Source organism: Schistocerca cancellata, chromosome 6 (assembly GCF_023864275.1).
Source record: "Schistocerca cancellata isolate TAMUIC-IGC-003103 chromosome 6, iqSchCanc2.1, whole genome shotgun sequence".
Classification (NCBI taxonomy): Eukaryota; Metazoa; Arthropoda; class Insecta; order Orthoptera; family Acrididae; genus Schistocerca; species Schistocerca cancellata.
Genome location: NC_064631.1, coordinates 181,147,546 through 181,166,233, shown reverse-complemented (window position 1 = coordinate 181,166,233; position 18,688 = coordinate 181,147,546). Strand labels below are relative to the sequence as shown.

General features: G+C 39.2%; 1 long non-coding RNA gene across 1 annotated transcript; it reads right to left on the bottom strand.

Moving 5' to 3' along the window:
- Positions 1-2,094: 2,094 nt before the first annotated feature.
- On the bottom strand, positions 2,095-17,105 carry LOC126088516 (uncharacterized). The gene is made up of 2 exons (XR_007519948.1): positions 14,197-17,105; positions 2,095-3,243 (listed from the first exon to the last, which is right to left on the bottom strand). It is a non-coding gene; the product is annotated as an uncharacterized LOC126088516 (long non-coding RNA).
- Positions 17,106-18,688: the final 1,583 nt, after the last annotated feature.

Genomic DNA, 18,688 nt, shown 5'->3' with positions numbered 1-18,688 from the left:
AACAGGCCAGACTTAATCTACAATGTCAGTATAGAAACAGGGATAACTATCATGATACATTTGAATACAGTATTATTAGTATCCCATTTGACACAGTCAAGTCATTTAAATATCTCAACATAATGCTGCAAAGCGATATGAGATGGAACGAGCATGTTAGAACTGTGGTGAACGGTCGACTTTGGTTTATTGGGAGAATTTTGGGAAAGAGAGGTACACCTTTAAAGGAGACCGCATACATGATGCTGGTGTAACCTATTCTTGAGTACTGCTCGAGTGTTTGGGATCCGTACCAGCTCGAATTAAAAGAAGACACTGAAGCAATTGAGAGGCAGGCTACTAGATTTGTTATTGGTAGGTTCAAACAACATTTAAGTGTTACAGAGATGCTTTGGGACCTCACATGGAAATCCATGGAGGGAAGGTGAGGTTCTTTTCGAGAAACTTTGTTGAGAAAATTTAGAGAACTGGCATTGAAGCTGACTGCTGAACAATTCTACTGCCACCAAGATACATTGCATGTAAGGATCGCAAAGATAAGACAAGAGAAATTAAGGCTCATATGGAGGCAGTCATTTTTCCCTCGCACTATTTGCAAGTGGAACAGGAAAGGAAATGAGTAGTAGTGGTACAAGGTACCCTCTGCCACACACCGTATGGTAGCTTGTGGAGTTTTGATGTACATGTACTTTGTCTTCAGCTGTCCCAAAACATTAGCTTAAAACCTATACCTAATCCTATTTCCTCAAATAACACATCAAAACACACCAGCAGCGTAATATGCAATCCGTACATCTGTTCTGTCAGCTCCAGTAAGATCTTCATTACCCACATGTTATCTCAATACTATGTTCACGGCTTAATGAAAACCATTACAATCACATCACATATTCCCATTGTCACTCTACACTCTACAAAGCACAGATAAGTCCGACAACATACCATCACATGGGGTTGCCACTGGCCACATGTGAGACATCCTAATTCCAGCACCTCATCCTAACAATTTAGTTGAAGAATCCAACACTAATCTGTGCAACTACCAACAGCTGGCCCTGACATCTTCATCCATATTGCCCCCACCACCTTTACCTACATTATTATGACACATCATAATGTCCACAGCTGCTGCCCTGCCAAACTTGGGTGATGGTGTCAATTTGTTAACAGCGTGCAAGATTTCAGATGACTTATGTTAACACTCCCAACTTGAAAGCAACACCATCCAACACATCATACTTGCCTTGCCTAACCCAACCTCCTTGGGTGCATCACTGTACCTATCCTCAAACCAATTTGAAGTGATCACCAGCCTCCCAACAATCCCCTGCATCATATCCAACATACTCAAACCCCTCCCATCCAACCCCTCGAACAATTCATGCAATACATCTCCCACACCACTTGGATGGACTGCTGAGATTCGTCCAAGCCTACTTTGAATGCTACCCAATTAACTTTCACAATACCTCACTACATCCACCCTTCAGGATAACTGTCTCAATCCACATTTACCCACACTCCCCTCCAGCATTACAGTCCTTTTACGTCAATCCTGTTGGCTCCACCTATCCTTCTTCCACACCATTAGACACCTCATATAGTGATGCGTCTGCTCACACGATTACTAAAATTTTGGTATTTTGTAAAAATTGAAATTAATCACTGGAAAGAAAACTTAGAATTAACTGGAGCCACTGTTGATGGTGGATACATTTTTGTTAATGACCAAACTGACTTCCAGAAAAATGTTGTAAAATTTAGAGAAGATTACGTCTTTTAATACCACCATCAGTTTTGTGGGGCGGGTATCTGTTATTTACAAGTGAAATGGAATTGTAGCTTGGAGACTGTGGCCAGAACATTTAAGGTTCCACAATTGTATTCAAGTTTGCAAAATGCTTCATGATGATCAGCAGTTAATCTCAGGGACGCTGTAGCAAGTTGCAAACGAATAAATGGCTTAATACTAGTTGTATTCGGCCATTGCATTTCCATGCCACAATCCATTAAGCTCATATTGGCCGCTGACTGTAACAATAAAACATTTCATGCATCCATTAGGAGGACTGTTAAAATGAGAACTCGTGGGACTTAGTTTTATAACCATTTATTATTAAATTAATGTATATTAGTTAATACATGACACTTGCATACGATTTGTCTACACAAAAGAAAGGTTAGTTACCGATAAGCAAGGAACGCAGCTATAGTGTGTCCTATCAGTGCAGCGGCTAACAGAGAAGTGAGTAAGAGATCCAAGCAGGAATGCTCTTCGCTTACTTAAAAAAAAAAAAAAAAAAAAAAAAAAAAAAAAAAAAAAAACTATTATAATTGATTGCAGTCAGCCACAGGCCAACTGCCACTATAGCTTTGAAATGTTATTTATGAAATTATGTACATTAATTTTGTGGAATGTAATTGTAAGTTATTTAGGCATGAAGTTATTTATAGCAAAAAAATTAAAATAGTGCACATTTTTGTGCTTTCTGGCATTTTTGCTATGTTACATTTAAGTAAAAATGAGTCTGTCCATGTAATGTTTAATTCCCCCACAAAGGCTTGAAGCTATTTCATTTATAAATTGCCTTCAGTGTTTATATTCCTTTCAGTACAGTTAAAAATGAAATATTTTTCAATGTGCAATTATTCATTTAAAATTGTTTGTACACAAACTGTTGTTTCAATACATTCCCATGAATGTCAATTAAAATTTTATTTACATATGCACATAAATAAGTAAATGAAACAGTAAATTAGTTATACAAATCGGAATGTAGTCAATCAGATTACATTGGATTTATGGTAGAATGATTAAGGTTTTGCATGAACTGGTATATTTCACAGCTTTTTGATGTTTGTTTAGATTTCAATGGTTTTCATTTTCAACAACGTTATGTACACTTCTTGTCCTCATTAGATGTCTTGAAGATTGTTGGTTGTATGTGTAGAGCTGGAGAATTTCGACGATATGCATTTATATTATGCTATGTAGACTCGTTGTTCCATTGGTACATGAAATTATAAAGGTTTGCTGTTGTGTTTCGCCACTCCGCAACCCCAGATGAGGGCATGTTCTTAAGATGAGGGAAGTGCCCCCATCCACTTCTGATGGAATGTTTACATCTGCATCTTGCTAGCAAATGACTGGCTTAGCTGTCAGCTTACTGTGACATCTGACCCACATGGCAGCCTTGGCGAGGAACGAGCAGCTGAAGTGTCGCCAACTCATTCACCAGTGTCCTAGAATGTTTGTGGAAAAGATAAAAATAGCAGTATCAGTTGTTTGATAGTTGCTGCAAAACACTAAGCTACTACACACACTGTAATCACTGACTGATGGTTTCTCTGTGCAAAGTGCACTCGAAGTAAGGTTATGGATTGCTATTTAGAAGTTTACACAAACTTGAGTTCTGGAAAGTTGGTCAGGCAAGGTTTCATGGCTAGTTAAGCCACATAGCAGGAACCAAAGTATATCTGTTCACTGCTATCAGAGTTTTCTGTTTACAGTCCATACATAGCACTAATCTAATATTTATAATGCATACACGTGTGTCTTGTTAAGTATTCATTTAGTCACTGATGCACGGTTACAGTTTTAAATGTAAAACACGCACTCAACACCACATGCTAACATTAGTCTCTGAAGCACTCCACAGTGTTGTTGGCAGCAGAATTGACAGTTATGGAAGCAATATATTCACATACATATGAGTGTGTTATAAATTGTGTCCCTGTTGCGTAGCATCCAGTCAATACCAGGATATTGTGTTTACTATTTCATCATGTTTCTCTTCATGTCACATATTGGTACGGTGAGTGCTGCACTGTTTCGACTAGCCTCGTGCTTGTTTCACTTCAGAAGAGATTCTCAGAGACACTAAATGTGACGATTTGCTACCGAACTCCAAAGGTGCATTTTTCATGGGTATTTAGTCCATACAGTTTAGTCTTTTCCTTGCATTACTTCGTGTCATGAAACACAAGTTTTGCAAACTGTAAAGTCGTATCAGTTTGTTTGCTCTGGTTTTAACATATTCATGTTCTCCTCTGTACGATGCTACGGTCAGATACGTTTCCTTGGCCCACTGTCTTATACATTTAACCCTTAGAGTGCCAAGCGGATCGTGCGCCTCCAGCAGTCAGAGGCGCTGTGGCCTGCACTGTCATCCGTATACCTGCGCTAATGTGCCTGACCCTCAAGCTGCCGCTTGGGGCGGAGCACCCCTCGCTGCCCCAGCCGCACTGTGCTGAATATTTCTGCAGTGACTGCGACTCCACGCGAAATATTGTGTCCTCTCACAGCTGATACAGAATACTCGTAAATGGTCTCACTATGTAGTTCCCCTGCAGGTGAATTACTACAGAATCAAACTGTCTGGTAACACTATTTTCCGTCACCAAGAATGATATCTTGCTTGTAGTTTCTTTGCACTATTTTTGTAGATTATGCCGAAAGCGACGTGATTCGTTAGCTTTACATCAGTAGTTTATTGTTCTTTCTTGGATACAAGTTTATAATGTCTGCATTTATTTATGCGTTCCTAACCGTACTAACTCAAGAACGAACAAAATAAGCCATAGATTATAGATTACTGTACGTTATTTTTGTTGTTCAGAACATCGTATTATGTCGTTTATAGGAGAAAGCGACATACAGATCGTCTTTCATATCGCACTACAACATCGGAATTTACTGTGAGCAACGGTAAGAACAATTTCACTTCACGTCGTGAAATTCGTATTCCGGTGTGATAAGAAATTTCATATGGCCTACTGCTTGTATCGCTGAATAGCCCGAATATTTGTTGCGCTTTGTAATTACCAGATTATGCGTAATTTTGTTTATTTGTTGAATACTTATATGCAACAATCAAAACTACTGTACAAATTTCGTCAGATTTTCCAACATTTGAAAGATGTGAAATCTCTTAATTTTCTCTATAAGTGAATTTAATGTGCTAACAAAAAGACAGTCATGAACTGTAAATTTAGGCATTACTTTTACACTTTGTAAATATGTTTCCCATCCTTCTTTTTGATCCGGGCTTTGGACCGGTACTGGCGAAGTTAAAAACATTTTTATTTTGCTTTTTCCCTTTTTCCAATTTTTTTTCTTTTTTTTTTTCATTTTCGAAGTTTTTTTTCTAATAGCATTATTGTATTCGTTGCATGCTGCAATTAATAATTCTGTCTTGTGCGGTATTTTTCAAAACAGGGTACGACACACAATGGAACCTTGCAAGTTTTACATTCGTACCTGCTTTCTCGACGCACTTTTTGTTTCCAGCAAACAATGCATCTATGCATTAGCGCACTTTTCTTGGATTGCTCACTTGTTATAATGTCTGGAAAATGCCTTCCCACAAATCTTAGAGGATTATCATCAGAACACCTTCCTCTGCCAGCTTTTCTGCGCTCTAACGCATACGTTTCTGTAAGTTCTCTTACCAGTGACAGATGAAACTCTGCTATCGTCATTTTACGACCTGTTAGTGATCTGTGTAGGACACGAGAATTTAAAACACACAGATCTAGAACATGAAAAAACAACTTTTTATACCACTTCATTGTTTTCCGAATACATCCGACACAGTTAAGCAGCATATCAGAACGGTCAACTGCTCCCATATTCAAGTTATAATCTACAATGCTTTGTGGTTTCTTAATTTTTTTCTCCAGTATTCCTGTCAATCTTTCCTGTGTCAACCATTTCTGTGGTGTTACAGGTGGTCAACATCCACACTTCCCTTTTGTCACACCACTTTATAGCAAACATTGTATCAGTACACAAAAATTGAATATCTCCACGTTCCAGTTTCTTCTGAAGTTTCGGCATGTTGTATCTGTTCTTACGGATAGTACCACATGCGTTCGTCCCATGACTGTGAAGCCAGGCAAACAAGTCTGGTCTTGAGTACCAGTTATCGATGTAGAGGATATGTCCACGTTCTAAATAGGGCTTCATAAGTAGCCACTATATCACCACTTTTCCCCAAATTGTGGAACTCAGTTTCTGTTGATGCCCCTGTATAAACAATGAAATCCAAGACATAGCCAGTCTTACAATCACATAACACAAATGTTTTTATACCGAGTCTACTCCGTTTCGATGGAACGAATTGTCTGAAAGATAAGCGTCCTTTGAATAATAACAAACTTCCATCAATGCAGAGTTTCTGTTGTGGATTAAATGCACAATGGAAAGCTGTACGAACTTTATTGACAATGTTCCAAATTTTGAATAATCTGTCTCCTCCAGTACTTGCAAAGTTGTCACTGAAATGTAACATTCTCATAAGTAACAAAAAGCGGTCTCTTGACACGAGTTGACTAAAAATTGGTGTATTTACAACATCTCTGGTCCAGTATTCGCTAATTTTCAGTTTTTTTCACGCCAGGCATCAGAAGACAAACAGCTATGAAACAATACATTTCTTCATATCCAGTATCTTTCCACTTTGAGATTCGAGAATGCACTGATTCGGGAGTGTTCTCCTTGGTGAATAAATAAAACTGATTCGTTTCGTCAGCTATATATTTCATCAGTTCTTGTGTAACGAATAACATGAAAACTGACAGAATACTTGACTCATTCCCTATTTGACACACGTCCCGACAGCGTATCATCAAATGCGTGATTAACTGGCTGAAAGTCATTTTCTTTCCAGTCAAATATATCACTAAGATGTGCTTGCTTAGTAGGTGTTTCACTATCACTTTCCGATTCTTCAGATTCAGAACAACTAACATCTTTTGTTGAAACATGAGACTGCTTTGACACCCCTGCTGACGTGGATGGTTTATGAATAGAGCTTTCTGACTCTGTGGAAGAGCTATCACTTTCGTCAAAGTCAAGTAGTGCATCCTCACTGTCGCTCCTCGTAAGAACCTCCATGATTTCTTCCTCAGTGCAACCACGTCATCTCGCCCTTTTCCTTGTAAAATACAAGACACGAAAAACACTGATGTAAGTTCCGATGAACAGTGAAATGTAGTGCGAAGCCTAGGCTCACAACAGACAAGCTAGCGGCCAGAACTGTGAAAGGTTACTGAGACATGGGACGGGAAGTCCGCTGTCCGAGTTATCTCGTCATCGGCACTCAGGTAGCAGCACGCCTATACTAGTCATCAGCGCTAAGGGGCCAGCAAGTGGGTGCGACTTAACTCGTCAACAGTGCTCAGGTGAAAACCGGCAGCTGCAACTATACTCGTCATTAGCACCCTGGGAGCGGCATGCAGTATGATGAGTAAACTCGTCAAAAGCAGTCAAATGGTTAAGTAGTTTTAGAGGACCCAGATTTGTGTAGCACCCCCTGTTATGTGACACAAGGCTCCTAACTTTACTACAAGGAAATTTCCTATATTTACAAGACGAAAATTTAAATGACAAAGTGTCAGCAAAACGTGAAAGACTCAAATGGTCATGGCATGGCAAAGAATCAAATCCTAATCGTAATTTCATCCTTCATGTGAATAAGGCGTGGCTCATCTCTACTTAGATACCATGACACATGTGAGAAAAATGCAATAAATATACAAACAAAAATACACACACATACTTTTTTTAAAATCCACATTTTACAGAAGTCTTTGGTTTTGTTTTGTGCACAGCACCTAGGTTTTGTACACTGAAAGAATTTCAGTGTTTGAAATGTACTTTTTTCCGTTAACTCCAGGTTTGTTTAAAATTCTTTCATTTGATAAGAATAAAAAACTTACATCTAAGTTAATGTTCATGACATGAATAAATTCCTTCGTTACGACACTTCATATTAAAGATTTTCACTTTTCTGCTGATGACACACACTTCGTCAACATGGCATAGACATACAACCTTTTACACATTACAAATAATAGTATCTTGTCAATTTATAACAACACAAAATAGTATAAGACAAAAATAACCCACACACACTATATATACATGACAAAATAATTATAGAAGAACAGGTTATTGGCAAGTTTTTCAAACTGTGTAGACATATATCTTCACCAGATAAATCTTTTCAGACTGCAGTGGTGGTACAATCCTTGAATCTTATTTGTATTTGGACATGCCAGCAAATATGATCCTTCAGAGGTACTAAGAGTACAACAATTTTGTTTAGGTTTCGAGTGTCAAGTAACAAGATGCATGCCTCCACCTGCTTTATTTATTGCTAACAATGAACAAGTGACATTGATGTTTCTATAATATTCCATGCAAGCATCTTTTCTGTTTCCTATTTAACTGCCTCCCTTTTTGACCATGGAATGGAATAAGTTTGACGTGAAAATGTGTCCTGTGGAACAACATTCATCTTGTAACCATATCCTTTTATGAATCCACATTTACAAAAGATAATAGCAGACAGCAGAAAGCTGAGCTTTCCGATTTGTTAAGGTATTCTGATTTCATGCCTTAGTGTCGATCTTGTTTGAATCATGTAAATTATCACTGTCTTTATTATATATGAGCTTTCTATGTTCATTGTAAACAAGATGATTGCCTGCCCATGACACCTTGCTGCCTACAATCTTTAATTTAAGTTCTGGCAAAATTTGCTGTGGCGTGTCTTAGTGCGCAACTAATTCAAAATAAACTTTTCTTACCTCCAACATTTATTCGGTATGTTCCACTCTGGAGGTCAACCTTTCCATCCTACTTCCTAGACGTAGACAAGAGCTTAACGATGAAAAACATATATTCTATAGCTCTGTTTTCAAATAATACTTCCATCTATGTCTGCTTTTTAATCCTTTGCAGCCGTGCACCAATGGCTCCCAAGACATCACAATTCTGCACAGGCAAAGTCGGAACCCTTCTGGTCTCACAAGTCTCATTAAAAAAAATTTAAAGCGAGTACATTTAATTTTGCCCCCCTATCTATAATGATCGTGGTTGGTATTCCACCTAGTACAGTGTTTACTGCTGCCTGAACATGCTCTTCATAACATTCTGTACTCGACATTGGATCTTTATATAACTCATCCTTTATGCCAGTTCCTTCAATATAACGAATCACATTCATAGTAACATTATTCATTTTGCCCCCATTCCATTCAGTGTCCAATAGGACTGCTTTTAGTTTGATGTCTGAGTTTGTTGTTGAGGTTGCTTATCCGTAACCTAAGCTGTTTGCATTGGTTGGTTATTACATCTTGCTTGATGCTGCTGGTCTTGCCAACCGGCAGGCGGCTGTGAAAAATTTGCCGATGGGGGGGCCCCTGAAAATTAAGCTGCAACTGACTCCCGTTTTGATTTTGGTTTTGCCCACAGTATCCTTGGTTTTGCAAGTGTCTGTTATTCTGATACCCGGGGTGATATCTGTGGTTACTGTTTTTTATTTTTACGCACAAATTCGGAACCTTTCTGGTTCCATGCATGCCCAATGTCATTCCTGTGCTCACCAGTATGCATGCCACTGTTGCCATATCCAACATGATTGCTACCATTGTTTTAGTTCACGTTATGTTGCGGTCCATCACAACAATTGCCGTTCATTCTTTTCAAGTCTTCTTGATTTAAATCAGGCGAGTCCACCACAGACGAAAAATTTTGCAAACGGTTGCAGGGAGCGTGTATTACCTTTTCTTGAATATTGATAGGCAATTTGTCTTTAAAAATTCCTATAGTGTCTCTGTCTGATACGGGATTGTCCCAATACCGTGTCTTTCCAATGTACTTTTTAAAATAATTCCGAAGACTTTCTTGCTTGGCATTATAAGTCTATGGGTTGAGTATTTCATGTCTTAAACAAATATTGGTGATCATATATTCACGCATGTCTAAGAATGCCTGTTCAAATGTCAAACAGGATTCTGCCGTTGCCATAGCCCATACCACGGATTCACCCTGTGTGTACGAGGCAGCAATCTGAATTTTCTGACATTTGTTTCACGTCTTTAGCAATATGCCCTTTAAAACTGTGTAAATATCACTGGATGTGGAAACCTTTTTTCTCGATAAACACCTGAAATTGCCTATGCTTGAGATGGCTTTCTTCCAAGAGCACGGCTGCTAATGTTGGTGCTGCACCCGCGGTATCTTAACTGCATTCTGCAATTGTACCATAAGGTCCTATTTAATTTTGTACTCACGGACTGTTCATCAGTACACTCCAATGTTTGCAGCATGTGCATGGACCCCTTTATTGTGTCATGCAGCGTATTAACAACTCTTTCGACCTGTTGTTTGGGGTTGGTTACTTGAGTGCACCATTGGGGAAAATCTGCTAAAATTTTACACATTTTGTAAAGTTCTGTGCGAATAGTTTCGCCCTGCAGTACCTGGCTTGGACACAACTTCTGCACTTATGGCTTGCATCCCAGCATGTTTTTCTTGTTTGACCTTTTTCGTTATTTTGGTATCTCTTTTGGAAACCCATTCATGAAATTTCTCCCTGAACAGTTAGCTCATGTCACATTTTGATGCAGCCCTAAAGACAACTTATTTACCTCATTAGTGAGGTTCAAGACTAGTTTCAGTTTCACATTGTTTGTGTTTCATTTTTATGACTCCATCTGATAATTTATTTACGATAACGGTTATCTCGTGGCACATCTTAGTCAAATTTGAAATTTCTGTTTTAGCTTTTTCCAATATCGTAGTGATCTGTGTATGTAATCTTCCACTACAGCATCGAACTTTGTGTATCCAGTCTTATGCACTGATGATTCGCGAGTGCGATGACCTTTGGCATGAAAAGGAAAATGAAAATTGGCTTTTGGAATATACAAACCTTGAGGGAGGAAACAAGTGGCCAGGGAAATGAATAACTATAAGCTTGATATCCTGAAATTGAGAAGTGAGGTGGCCAGAGTTTGGTGTAATGCAGACATTAGATGGAATTGTGTTTTTATACTCAGGATGTGGAGAGGAAGAGGAACACTGGGATGGAGTTGGGCTATTGTTGACCAAGGCAGCAAAGAAGAGCATTCTAGAATGGAGACCTGTGTCCAGTAGGATCACGACTGCCAGATTTAAAACGAAGGTCCGAAACATGACGCTCATCTATTGCTATGCCCCCAAAGAGACATCAGGGATTGAAAAGGAGGAGGAGTTCTACTACCTAGTATGAGAGACTGTAATGAAAGTGATCAAGAAAGATACCCTCATTGTCATGGGAGACATAAATACCAAAGTGGGAGATAACAATGATGGGGGTACATGGCTTGGTTGAAATGAACAATAATGGGGAAAGATTTAGTGACTTCTGTGCAAGCCATGACCTTGTAATAGGAGGGACCTTGTTTCCTCATTGGAGATGTCATAAGATAACATGGATATCCCCAGATCATATTACAGAAAATCAAATTGAACACATTGCAGAATCCAGGAAGTTCAGGAGCAGCCTGAAAGACGTGCGGAATAGTAGCAGAGCAGACACAATCAACGATCATCATCTTGTTACTGCCAGTTTCCGAATAGATTGGATGTCCAAACATACCTAGAGGAAGATCACCCGTAGAAAGGAGGCCAAGGGAAGAGTAAACCAGAACAGGACCAGGCAACAAAAGGACGCACAAGCTGATTATAGAGCAGCAGATAAGGAAGTGAAAAGGAGTGTGAGAAGAGACTGTAGAAGATGGATAGATGAACAGGCTGAAAGAGCAGAACAGGCAACATGGAGGGGGGGATGTGAAAGAACTATATACCACTAAGATGCTCTCAAAGAAAAGTTTCCAGAGGAACCGACCAGTAAGGAATAAGAAAGGGGAGATACTAACTACACATGAAGACCAGTCATGAAAGTGGAAGGAACACTTTAACGAAGTTCTAAGTAGAGACCTTGGCAGTGAGATAGAAGAACAAGAACAAATGAATAGAATGATCCTAGTCCCAACATTGGTGTAAATGCACCCACAAATGTTGAAGCAGATCAAGAATAGGAAAGCACCAGGACCAGATAATATAACATCCGAGATGGGGACACCACTGTCGAATTATTGTACAACCTCTTAGAGAAGATATGGAGAGAGGAGAAACTGCCAAAGATTGGAAATGAGGTATTATGGTGAAAATACCCAAGAAAGGAGATGTTACTAACTGCAACAACTGTTGGGACATTACCCCATTGTCAGTACCGAGCAGGGTACTTTTGGGATCATTTTAAACTGCATTAAGGATTCTGTGGAAGCACAACTGAGGAGAGAGAGGGGGGGGGGGGGGAGGGAGAGAGAGAGAGAGAGAGAGAGAGAGAGAGAGAGAGAGAGAGAGAGAGAGAGAGAGAGCAGGCGGGTTTTAGAAAACATTCACGCTGTGTGGATCTTATCAATACTCTCAGAATTATCTGGAACAAAATGCAGTGTTGCAACACACCCTCCATCTTACCTTCATTGACTTTGAAAAGGCTTTCGACTCTATTCCACATGACTCTTAGATTGACAGACTTGCAAAATATAGCATTCCAATGAAGATTGTCATCATCATCATCATCATCATCATCATCATCAAGGAAATGTATGAAGACTATGAATGCCAAGTACTAAATAATGGAAAACTAACAGACCCTTTCCAAATTAATTCGGGAGTACGACAAGGGTGTATTCTTTAGCCAACACTATTTCTTTTGGTGTTGGACCATGTGATGAAGAGAGTGATGGGGGGACGGAAGAGATTTGTGCAATGGGGGATGCGAGACAGGCTCGAAGACCTAGATTTCACAAACAACATATGCTCAATGGCACAATGATATCAAAATATCGAAGAGAAACTGACCAGGTTACAGAGAGAGACAGAAGTTGCAGACATCAAGATAAATGTTTGCAAAATCAAAGAAATGCAGATAAATTCGACCATCACGACTAGGCTTGCCATTAATGGAGAGGATGTAGAACAGGTCCAATGCTTTCTTTATCTCTGAAGTATAGTCACAACTACAGAAGATACTGAGGACGACGTCCGTAGTCGTATCCGCAAAGCAAATGGTGCGTTTGTACAACTGTACCCTGTTTGGTCTTCTTTGAGATGTGCCTATTTCTCCAAACTCCAGCTTGTCAATCGCAAAGTAAAGGTTGTTCTGTTGTATGGTTGCGAAACAAGTCAAGTGTCAAGTCAAGTCACCTGGCTCGGACACAACTTCTGCGCTTACGGCTTGTACTGCAACATGTTTTCCTTGTTTGAGCTTTTTCATTATTTTGGTATATTTTTTGAAAACACATTCTTGAAATGTGTTACCATGTTTTTCTCCCTAAGCAGTTAGGTCATGTCACATTCTTTAGAGGCAACTTATTTACCTCATTAGTGAGGTTTGCGTCTAGTTTCAATTTCGGATTGCTTGCATTTCATTTTTGCGTCTTCATCTGATAATTTATTCACGATATCGGTAATCTCGCAGTATGTCTTAGTCAAATTTGAGATTCCTGTTTTAACTTCGTCCAATGTCTTAGTGATCCGTGTACATAATCTTCCACTATGGCGTCGAACTTTGTGTATCCAATCTTATGCACTGATGATTCCAATTGCAATATTTTGTTGTTTTAAATTTTCAGATTGTTGTTCGAATTTACTTTCAAAGCTTTCAGATGATGTCTGAATTTATTTTCAATGCTTTCTGATTCTTCAAGTCTATTTTCGATTATGTCCAATTGTTCTTTGACAACTTGCGGGAATTCTCAGTAATTCGTGTTGTCAAATCGTATAATGGCACAGCTGACTGTGCTAGCGGCATAACAGTTCACAAATTTGCGATAGTACATCCACTCCTTCAAACAAGACATTTACATTTTCTGCTCCAGATTCTGATACTTCTGTATCAGAATCTGCCATCTGTTTCAGTCGGCTCGACTGCATTGTTGCTATCGATTGGAATTTAGTTTTGTCTTTGCTGATTTGCATCCATGCTCTCAGGCTTTCCGATTTTTATTATAATCTCACAATAAACCACAGAAGTTAAAATTATTTGCACAAATCCAAATAATTATACACTTTTAAAAATAACAAAGAAATACATAAACAATGCAGAAAAATTACTTACAATTATGAAAGACAAGATGAATGCCAAATTACGGAGAGAGCAGAATGGCTAACTGTCCATCTTCCCAAAACGCTGTTTTGGCTACTTCTGATACAGCAATGCTTTATAAGAAAATTGTTATCCAAAAACGATCACGAAAATAAATCTTTTCAGATTTTGTATTTAATGAGCCACCCATAAAATAAGTGAAGTTACCGAAATGCAAAGGCCGGCTAGCAATATTGGTGTTCCTTACCTTTTTTACAGCACAGTGTGTGAGGACTGGAATAATTCTCTGGTTTCTCCGATATGTGCTGGTTAACATACAACTTCCACCCGTACACGGTATCTCCAGATTTGTGGATTAATACGTCCTCCCACAGATTAGAGACATGAAAAAGAGAACAAACATGTAATTCATGTATAATGATTTTTCCATGCCCCTTGTTGGATGCCAAAATGATGCAGCTGCTCATGCAAGATTGCTTTCAGTTTCTACTCAAACCAAATTTTAGTAATCACTGGAAAGAGAACTTTAAAAATTAACTGGAGCAGACGACCATTGTGGATGATGGATGCATTTTTGTTAGTGACCAAGCTGACTTCTAGAAAAATGTTGTAAAATTTAGAGAAGATTGTATCTTTTAATACCACCATCTGTTAGTCTCAAAGCCAAGGTTCCATTTTGCCCATAAATGTGGCCATTTAAAGGTTCCCTGCGTGCATTCAAGTTTGCAAGATGCTTTGTGATGATCAGCAGTTAATCTTAAGGATGCTGTAGCAAGTTGCAAATGAATAAATGACAGAACACTAATTGTATTTGGCATTGTGTTTCCATGCCACAATCCATTTAGCTTGTATTGCTTGTTGGCTGTAACAATGAAACATTTCACGTATCTTATATCTATTAGGAGAACTTTTAAAATGAGAACTCATGAGTCTTTACGATCATTTATAATTAAATTAATGTAAATTAGTTAAGCTAATGCATGATGTAACCAGAACAGCAGAGAAATGAAGAGTTTGAGATGTGGTGCTACAGAATAATGTTGAAAATTAGGTGGACTGATACGGTAAGAAGCGAAGAGACTCTCTGTAGAAACGGGGAGGGAAGGATTGTATGGAAAACACTGACAAGGAGGAGGGGCAGTATGATTCGACATCTGTTAAGACATCAGGGAATAACCTCTGGGGTACAAGGGTGAATTGCAAAGGGCAAAACTTGTAGAGGAAGACAGACGGCAGAATACATCCAGCAAATAATTGATGTAAGTTGCAACTGGTACTCTGAGACAAAAAGGTTGGCACAGGAGAGGAATTCACAGCCAGCTGCTTCATATCAGTCAGAAGACCAATGGCTCAAAAAATTTCTTATCGTAGAAGTCCTCCACAATAGTCCTACTCCTTAAATTCAGTGAACATTGCTATGCATCCTGATCCAACAGACCTGTTAGCCTGACTTCAGTAAAATGCTTGAACCCGTCCTAATGCACAGTATCGAGAAACACTTAGAATACCACCTACGCCTTCACAACATCCAGTGTGGCTACTGTCACAAGTACACCATAAGTTATCAGCTTCTCAGACTTATCTCACTACTTTTCCTGCAAGGAACAAAAGCTGTTGTGCTTATTTTTCTTCCCCCAGAAAATGAAAAGCCTTTGATGAAATTTCGTATAGAAGCCCCATGTTTAAACTAAAAATCTATGCTGTCCCTCCCAATTATATCTGCCGTATAGCTCCTTTTCTGACATACCATCCTCCTTTTGTCACTGTAAATCTTACCCAGCAGCATATCTTCATCTGTCTACAGGAATGCTTCGAGAATTAGTTTTTAACTTCTCTACCATCTCTGCAAAGCTGAAACGCACCAGCCAGTTGCTCTGTTAGCTACACGATGCCGACAACATCCATCTTCTTTATCCCCAACCAGTCTTCCAACCTCCCTAACATTCCCTCCAGATCTACATTAACAACCTCACCTCTTAGTGTAGTCTCTGCTACCTCAAAATCAACTATGTTAAAAAGCCACACAATTATTGTAATAAATACAACCAGTCATTTCCCTCCCCCTGGCGTCCACAATATCACAGAAACATGCCTCTGTGGTGGCACTTGATTCAGAGGTAAGTTGGTTCAAATCTAAGAGGTGGCTCGTATATCCTTAGCAATGAAAGGGGGGACGGAAGTACAATGTTTCTAATGACCAGACCTTGCATCAGCATCATAGATTAAATTACCTCTCCTCAGTGTCTCATGGCATGTGGACTTTTAACACTGTTGCAGGTGACATGAGTGGTATCATCGATAATCGCCTGCAGCTAATCGGCAAGCCACTGCCACAGGGATGCTGTATGTCTAAGCGTTATCATCATCGGGCACCAATGAGAAAGAATTCGTAAGCCATTCCTCGCGTAGTTACGAGGCACCATGCGGGACAAGTGTTTCCTGTTCTGCTGGTGTCTGGTATGAGCTCTTTTGGAGTCCGGTCTGAGTTCTTTGCTTGTCTGCACTTGACGGAACTGTAGTACCCTTGTAGACAGAACAGAAGTTCCACTTCTGCCTTCAGAGTGTCATTGTAACGTCACTCACTCAAGCCTAGTCTGGGCTTGCATGTACAGAGTGTTGAGGGCAAACAAAAGATAAATATTTATCACAGCTGCAGTAAACGTTCAGTACAGACTTGTACTGTAATGCAGCTCATTGTTTTCAGCCACTCTTGTGTATCAGAACCTCAATTAATACCAAACATGCTCTCACAGTTACAGCTACAAGGAACTAAAGATAAGTGTACTGCTTTTCAATCAATAAGGCATTCTGTTCATTGATTTTTTTCATTTTTCTTCTTGAACATGTATTCAAAGCAGAACACATGTCTGTCAGATGTGGATGTTAACTCTTTTAAGTGTGGTGGTACAATTTGTGTACCACCTTACGTTTAACCAAGGTTGTACGGTGGTACATTATTTGTACCACCAATTTAGATGCGTAGAACAGCGCATTCTCATGGTAGATTACTTGAACTACTAGCAGGGCATGTTCTTTGTAGTTCTTAGATGTATGCACCAGATGGCAGTTGTTACTGGGTTCTTGTAGCAGAACCAGTACTTCATATTTCTACGTCAGGTGCGCTCAAGTACACTGTGGAGACATTGTTTGTGCAACATTGTTTGTGCAACATTGTTATTCATTACCTGCTAACGGAAGTTTCCAACAAAATTTCTATTGGAATATGTAAGTACATTTGTTTATTGCAGTTTTTTGTGTTGTTCAGACTATTTCTATGAGAAATTATTAAAATGTAACTAATTATTCATTGGTTCAAAATATGTACCACAACAGTCAGTCTACTTCAAACATAGGTAAATCTTACTCTTTACTTTTCAGTAATAATGAGGGGTCAGAGAAAGCTGAATGAGTCTGAAATTTTGAAAGCCCTTAAAGAGGATATTCCATCTGACGTATCATTTGATAGTGGGGACAGTGATGACACCAATGACAATTCTTATTGTCTGGAACCAACTGCAACCGAAACTATTCTGTTTGATTCTGATACATCAAGTGATTCTGAGGATGAGTGACCAGCTACCGTTTCAGTGATTAGGTCAGCAGAAACTGAGCTAAGTCAAACCGTCACAGTGCATCAGACTCCAACTGAGATTGCTGATCATCAGTCAAATAACTGAACATAAGTGGAGCAAAACTGAACGCCCTGCTGATGCCCCTGCATTTACTTCCCAGTGTGGTCCCAGTGTTTTATTGTGGAGTTAGGCACACCATCACCATATCAGTTATTTGGAGTTCTGCTTAGGGAAAAGGAAGACATGCTTCCAAGACTATCATGCATCTTGATGCACGGTGGTACAAAAAATCAACCACCTCTCTTGTATCCAACAATGATTATAAAAATTGAATTTTTGTGTACAATGGTAATAATTATATCCATTCTATTATAAATATGTTGTTTGTATGAATTTTTGACAATAAAAGTAAGTCGTGTACTTCTAGAGCTGTTTTTTGGTCAAATTAGTTGTACATGAAAGAGTTAAGCTATTAATGCATCCATTACAGTCACCTACACTCAAATCAGATACATTCAAGCCACAATTCCCACACAATGCAAGGATAGTGCCCAATGAGGGCTCTCACTTTTTCTCATATCTCGGACTAATCGGGCACCTCCAGCCTACAGCAGATTCATATTAAGAAAACTGGCAATATGTGGATATTTCACCATTCAACCATCATCTATACTTGGAAAAACCCACTGAACAATGTGATGCTGTCCTAAGACAGTGGTTCAAAACCTGATTTTCCATCAAAATTTAGTTTCTCCATGATACCACTAAACAGCTTAAGGTGAATGATAGGATGGTCCCTTTGGAGGGACACAGCTGTCCTGCTTCCCCATACTGTACAATTCTAGCTTATGTTCTATGTCTAATCACTCTGTCATCAACAGGACGTTAACCCCTAATCATCTTTCTTCTTTCATTTTTCCAAAACCCTAACTGTCCCAGCCTCACTTCTACTAGTGTAGCTTAGATCACTGCACTCACAAAATTTTACCATTCCTTACTGTCTTAGAGGACACCATGCACTCTGCATCATCTTACCCCTCTCACAAGCAAACTCCACCAGCTGATTAGGTTACCCTCTCGTCTGAAGTTCCTTGAAGTTTCTCACAAATTCTACACATCCCACAAAACTTGGGGATGAAAACCAAATTTTTCTGCCCAATCCTCTGC